This window comes from Delphinapterus leucas, chromosome 19 (assembly GCF_059928025.1).
Source record: "Delphinapterus leucas isolate spDelLeu-1000000601 "Yukka" chromosome 19, BTC_Dleu_Yukka2, whole genome shotgun sequence".
Taxonomy (NCBI): domain Eukaryota; kingdom Metazoa; phylum Chordata; class Mammalia; order Artiodactyla; family Monodontidae; genus Delphinapterus; species Delphinapterus leucas.
Window position 1 is genome coordinate 54,801,516 of NC_143147.1, and position 7,623 is coordinate 54,809,138.

A 7,623-nucleotide genomic window follows, 5' to 3' on the forward strand; every position below is an offset into this window, starting at 1 on the left:
CCCTGGGAAGTGTGTACTCACCAGCACTCCCCAGTCTGGCCAAGGACCTTCCCTGCTCCTTGGTCCACTTGTAGGAGGCGACCATCAACCCTAAGGCTTGATGTCTCTGTAATATGAGTGTGTTTGTGTGTGTGTGTGTGTGTGTGTGTGTGTGTGTGTGCGCACACACATTTAGGAGTAAGCAGTTGCCAGAATGGGTTTACAGACCAAGCAGAGTCCCCAAAAGGCATCCACAGAGCACCCTTTATGTGACATCTGGGCACCACCATTATTTACTTGATCTTTTAAAATTACTTACATTCTTAAATTTATTTTTAAAGGAAACTTTATATCACTGTGATAAATGTAAAATAAGTATTTGTCCTGAACAAAAGTATTTTTAAAAAATAAATACAATGAAAACAAGAGAATAATATAAGTTCTATCTGGATCCCATTGCTGGTCAAAAGCTCTGAGCCCCAGGCCTGGAAACACCGCAGTGGACAGAGCAGAGTCACAGCTCTCTCGGAGCTCACACTTAAATGGGGCGATTCCAACAGTAAACCTATAAAACATGAGTCAGGTGGGCATATGCCAGGAAGAATCGAGCAGGGTAGGGAGGATAGAGAGGTGACGGGGAGCAGGGGAAAGGGCCCTCTGAGGTGGGGTGGGCAGAGAAGATCTCCTGGAGGAGGTGACATTTTTCATGGGATGTGTGGAGGCAGGGCCTTCAAGGCAGAAGGAACGGCCACTGCAAAGGCCTAAGGATCTTGGTAGACTCCACCCCACGGCATGGGCAACACTGCATCACAAATAGAAGCTTAGGGGACCATTGCTCACTCTTGTAATAAAAGTATCTGCCTTTAGCACCTTTTAATAAGCATATTACTGGGAGTTCGCTGGTGGTCCAGTGGTTAAGACTCCACCTTCCAATGCAGGGGACTCAGGTTCGATCTCTGGTCGGGGAACTAAGATCACACATGCCGCGGGGCAACTAAGCCTGCCTGCTCTACAGCCCGCGCGCCACAACTAGAGAGCCCTGCATGCCGCAACTACCGATTAATTTAAAAAACTAATTAAGAGTATTACCCAAGTGCACTAAGAAATTAGAGAGAATGATTACTTGTCTCCTTCAGACCCTCAGGCCCAGGATCTGGATTCTTCTCGGTTCATTTAGGGACAATTAAAATTATGAAGGCAGCCCAACTCACAAGAGTCTCTTATATAAACCAGGATTATTGATCTGTGATCTGAGGCATACCTGACAAGCCAAGGGGATCTCCCCAGGAAAGGAAGCTGCTTGAGAAACTGAAGATCAGAAGTTGATTGCTAAGAATACACCAGAGCCTCAGAGTCAGTGGCACAAAGAGAGGCTTCTGTCAAGCCGTGGCTGTCCCGAATCCCCTGTCTGCACGGGTGAGGCAACCACTGAGCAGATCTGTAGTAACACTACCTGGCATTTGTTTAGACCTTAATACTCTAAAAAGGCTTTTCATATGTTTAATCCTCACAGCACCCCTGTGAAGTATAATTATCTCCTTTTTACAGATGAGGAAATCTGAAGTTCGGGGAGAGTAAATGGTTTACCAAGGTCAGAGGACCAGTGTTAATCATAAGGTAATTAGCCTAAGATTAAGGAGGGGTGGTTTGATATAAATGATATTTGACATAATATAGGGGGTTAAACATTCTTGGCTCCAACCAACTGTGCCTGCCAGGGAACATGTCACACCTGCTCAGAGGTTAACCCTATTGTGAGGAGGAGAGATTCCCGGGCCCCATCTGCCCCAAATCTCCCAAGGGAAAGAAGAACACTGCAACTGTCAGAAGTGTAATCAAAAGTCCATGAAATCAGCTACATAAATTATGTTGGTTTTGCAACATTGTACAGTTTGCAACATTTTCATCAAAATAGAAAATTTTAACCCACCACCTTTACCCTGTGTCCTGTGGCCCTGCCTGCGAGGTGAGGCTCAGCCTGGGGTGAAAGGAGGACCTGGATTCCGTGCCTCATCTTCCCAAGGGTCTCCACTGGGTTGGGGCCAGTGTCATGGACCGTGTCCTGTTGAGTGGCACCATGCTTGGTGCTCAGAAGGGCCCTCACCAGGTTCAATGCTCTGCTGTCACCATCTTGAAATTCTTAACAATTTTTTAACAAGGGCCCCGATCCTGCTGCTGCTTCTTCCTTGCTGCTTTTCCTCCCTCTTTCTCCTTCCCCAGGAAAAAGGGGTCTTCTCTTCCCATCTCGTCAGCTGGTCCTTGGTGGCCCTAGGTTGGGCCTTTCACCCAGGGCAGGACCCCCTGCCTGCCTTGGCTCTTTCTGCCTTTCCAAGCCCCTCCCCCCCATCAGGGGGGCCTTCCAGGCATACCAAGCCTGGACCCGCACAGCTCACTGCTCCTGCTGGAAGGGCCCTGCACGCACCCTATCTCCTCACAGCCGCTGCCATCTCCTCATTCAGGGCTCAGCTGCAACATCCCCCCTCTGAGACTCCTTTCCCACCAACAACCTTGACCAGTGTCACCGCCATTCCTCAGAGCCCTCCCGTGCCCTCACTCACGCCACATTATGAGGCTTTATTGTATTCCTGACACCTGGAACTATTATTTGTTTATTGTCTGCCTCCTGCCTCTAGACTATAAGCTCCTTGGGTTCAAGAGACTTTGTCAACTTTGTGCACAGTTGTATCCTCAGTACCTACAATGGTGTCCTGCACATAGTTGGTGCTCAATAAATACTTACTGTGTGGGTGAGTGCACAGAGGTGCTGGTTCCACAGAGAGATCAGGCATCAAAGTGAGGAAAGTCAAGTTCTGGCATCTAATCCAGCAGGAAATAGTGGGGCTGGAGATGGAAGCCCAAGCTGGTAGCCCAGGGCCTGTGGACAGAAGTTGCCCTGTAAATGTTTCTCAGGAGCCAGGCATACCTGGGAAAGGGTAGGGAGTAAGAGTCCACAAGAGAGCAAAGCTGCTCATCTCCCCAAGGGAGGGGGCCCACTCAGGGTGGTTTCATGGTACAGAGATTGCAACAGAGTGAACAAGCTGATCCACTTTGAATCTTTAAATGCCACCAACACTTGGATAATTCCCAAATCTATGTCACGAGCTAAGGATCTCACTTGATCCTTGAACTAGTTTATCTAAATACCTCCTGATGTCTCTCTCTCCTAGAAGGCCCTCAGGCACCTCAAACTCTGTCTGTCTGTCCAAAACAACTCATAAGAGCACAGACCAGGATTGAAATCCTGGAGTCACTAATTCATTTGTGCTCTGCATCATCTTGGCTCAGTTGCCAGATTCCTCTAATTCTCAGTTTCCTCAACTGTCAGTCAGGTATGAACAATAATAATCATCCAGCAGCCCAAGCGGCCCCCATAACTCCATCCTAACTCCTTGAGGGGACAGCATCGAGAGCCAACCTCTGTGGGCTATTATGTATTTATAAGGCTAGTTTGCGCAAGGCACGCTTTATCATACGTTGTGTATTTAGCAGTTATATAGATGGTATGTCCCTTGGCAACTTTTGCCTAGAGAGAATAACCATGTGTCCCTGAGTCTTGATAAGATTGTAGCAAGAAGCATTAATCTACATCTTCTCTCAAGTCTCAAAGAACAGTTAAGAGGAGATAAAACCTTCGAGCTTTCAGTGAGTTTCAGGCTGTTGCCCTCAGCCAGAGTCAGCTTCTTCATGAGGCACAGGGCACAATCTCCTTTACAGTGCATTGACTTGGGCCCACAATACTTTTAGGGGCTCTTGAAAACGTTTTAATTTGATTTATTTTAAAACCAGAAGAGGGGAATTCCATGGTTTTCCAGTGGTTAGGACTTCGCACTTTTACTGGAGGGCCCAGGTTCAATCCCTGCTCGGGGAACTAAGATGCCACAAGCCCGCAAGCCGCCTGATGCAGCCAAAGATTAAAAAAAAAATTTTTAGTAAATTAAAAAAAAAACAGAAGGAAAAAATGAATAGTTGGAAATGAATATATGATAATGAAGGCAGCCTAGGTTATGTTTGTTTTTATACCAATACATTTATTTAAAAAAAAAAATTGGGGGCCTCCCTGGTGGTGCAGTGGTTGAGAGTCTGCCTGCTGATGCAGGGGACACGGGTTCGTGCCCCGGTCCAGGAAGATCCCACATGCCGCGGAGCGGCTGGGCCCATGAGCCATGGCCGCTGAGCCTGTGCGTCCGGAGCCTGTGCTCTGCAACGGGAGAGGCCACAACAGTGAGAGGCCTGCGTACCGCAAAAAAAAAAAATTTTAATGAATAGAGGAAAGGGCTCATGAAATCAAAAGTGCCCAGAGCCCATGAAAGTCACAATGTGACTAGGCCCCTCAGATGGCATCAGCCTCCCAGATGGAGGGGCAGAGTTGATGGAGGTAGATGTGAGTGAACCCCTCACTCTACCTTCCCCCTCTGCCCAGCCCACACTGTGTCTCAGGGAAACATCTGTGGAGAGAATTGTTGTGTAAAGTCTTTAGCATTTCTGTATGCATATAGGGCAGTCTAACTGTTTGAGCAAAGTCTCAGTGGGTCAGGAATTTGGGACGGTGGCATCCGTGGCATCGAGGAAAAAATCCAGGCTTTTTACATTTATTTGTACAGAAATGACTTCCATAAATGGCATTTTCCTGGAGCACAGAAGAGCAGGACTTCTCGGGAGGATGTTACAGAGCAGGTAACCCTTGGGCAGGGTCTTGGAAGATGAATTTACCAAGTGGATGGGGATGGGATGATGGTGTCTGGCCAAAGAAATGGAATTTCACAAAGACCCGTTTATGGGGGAAGAGCAGCAAACGGACAGGATCATGGCTGTTCTGGAAGGATGGTACATGGGACAGTTCTCTGAGAAAGAAATGGAAAATTTTATTGGAGCTAACCTGAGGATTATAACCCTGGAGACAGTCTTTCAGAAAACTCTGAGGACTGTTCCATCAGTTAGAGGTCAAAGCACAGTTATATAAGTTTTTGAGACAAAGGGTCCTACCTCAAATGATGTAGTATTGACACTTGACACAATCCAGACCGACACATGCACAGTGAGTAGTGGGTCATGGGTCATTGTGGCCCCCTACAAGATTAAGAAGGAAGGTTATTGCTTAAGAGGGTCTGGTTGATGCAGATGCACACTACACACTAAAGGGGAGACAGGAGGCCCAAACAGGCAAAGAAAAATTTTGTTTAAATTTTTCTCATCTTGCCATAGAATATGAATTTTACTTCATCAATGCCATAATTAGGGCTTCAATCCAGAGAAGAAGCAAGAGACTTCAGGGTATGGAAGGAGAGCCTCCCAGTTTGAGCCACCCACGGCCATCCTGTGGGGCCATCCTGTGGGGCCATCCTGCAGCCAGATACAAATCTGAAACCAAGAAATTGGTGGGAAAGTATTTCAGTTAGGGAATCACCCGCATAAACGTGGTGGTTGGTTGAAGCCATTGCAGTGGGTGATATCTCAGTGAGAGCCGAAAAAAAAAAAATGGGAGAAAGAATCCAGATATACAATGAAAAAGCAGAAGCGGTGGAAGGTGAGGATCCATTCAAGGTTCATGGCTGGAGATTGACCAGGGAGGCGACAACAGAGCCGATGGAGGCTAACAGTGGTTGTCCTCAGCTGGTGTAATCCTGTTTTTTTGCCCCCTTGTTATTTTCTGTATTTTTAAACTCTTTTATCAGTAAAAGAGTTGGCTAAAATAGACATTTTATTGGAAAAATAAAAGGGGTAGTTCCCAATAGGTTAAGCGCTGCTGAGAGGCCGAGCGCACTGAAGGCTGAGCAGACTTACAGACATTGCCCACCTTCTTCCCCCAAAACCGCTCCCCTGCCCCAAACCTCCAACCCCCAAGGGAACCAGTGCAACTCCTGGCAGCCGTGTTTTCCTCCCAGTGACCTGTTCTTGGCCACAGATGATTGGACAAGGGTGTTCATGTGATACCAGCTAAGCCAATCAGGGCCCTCCCCAGGAGATTGCCTGGAGAGGGCGGCGTGAGCTTAGAGCCGGGGGCCGATCTCCAACAGGCGGGCCGACCTTGAGACCCAGGGTAAGGGCGTAGCAGCCAGCGGGGAGAGCCTGTAGAAACAAAAGGCCCAAGGGGGTAAAGCCTGGGTATTTAAGGAACTAAGTGGAGGCCAGGGTAGGGTCACCAGAAAGAATGGTGGAGTAGGTTGGAGAAAGCCAGGACTAGACCACCAGGGGCCTCAGAAACCCCGCTGAGTTGGGAGTTTTCTCATTACAAGGAGAAGCTGTTGGAGGGTTTTAAAAGAGGGAGTGGTCTGACCTGAATTACAATTTTAAAAGATTAGCAATGCTGGAAAATGTGCTGGTGGGGGGGGCAAGCGTAAGGAGCAGTTTGGAGGCCCCCGCGCTATGCAGACCCCTGAGGGTGGACCAGACGTCAGAGGCGGCGGGGAAGATGCAGGGAGCACGGTCCAGACAAGACCCAGTGGTTGGGGGGCTGGTGAGGGAAGGGTGGAGTCGGGGCAGATGATAGGTGAGGGGGATGCTGTTACTGAGATGGGAAGGAAGGGAAGACGTTAAGACCTCAGTGTGGACATGTTAAGTTTGAGGTGTTGATGGCCCGTCACAGGGGAGGTGCTGAGAAGAAAGCAGTGGGGTACATCAGTCTGGAGTTGGGGGATGTCAGAGCTTGGATGCTGGAAATATGGGTGGCATCAGCATGCGGCTGGTGTTAAAGCCACCAGCCTAGATGAGACCACCTGGGAACTGGAGAGAAGGGGCCCAGCACAAAGGCCTGGGGTCCCCCAACATTCACAGGACTGGTAGAGGGGACGGAGCAAGGAAGGGAGGGGGGGAACCGAATGTGTTTTGACCCAGAAGCCCACATTGGAGACTGCCCTGGGTGACCCCCCTGCCAAGGCCAGTGAGGGCTTTTTAGATTTGGTAAAGAAGTCACCCGACTTTGAACGCTCTGGGTGGAGTGGTGGATCTGAAAGTTAAATTGGGGTGGGCTTCTTCCCTGAATGAAAGCTGGATTAAAAAGTAGCTATGGGGGGCTTCCCTGGTGGCGCGGTGGTTGGGAGTCCGCCTGCCGATGCAGGGGACGTGGGTTCGTGCCCCGGTCCGGGAGGATGCCACATGCCGCGGCCATGGCCGCTGGTCCTGCGCGTCCGGAGCCTGTGCTTTGCGGCGGGAGAGGCCACAGCAGTGAGAGGCCCACGTACCGCAAAGAAGAAGAAGAAAAAAAAAGTAGCTATGGGGCTTCCCTGGTGGCGCAGTGGTTGAGAGTCCGCCTGCCGATGCAGGGGACGCGGGTTCGTGCCCCGGTCCGGGAAGATCCCACATGCCGCGGAGCGGAGGCCACAACAGTGAGAGGCCCGCGTAAAAAAAAAGTAGCTATGGAGGACCTTTTGGGGGCAAATGAAGAAATATGAAAATGGACTTTATATTAGATTATTGTATCAGCATTTAATTTCTTGGGTGTGATAATGGTCTGTGGTTATGAAACAGGGGGAAGGGGCTTCCCTGGCGATCCAGTGGTTAAGACTCCACACTTCCACTGCAGGGGGCGGGGTTTCATTCCCTGGTGGGGGAACTAAGATTCCACATGTCATGTGCTGCAGCCAAAAAAAAGAAACAGGAGGGAAGAAGGCAGGGCACAACTTTAAAAGAATGACATAGCTGTTGAAG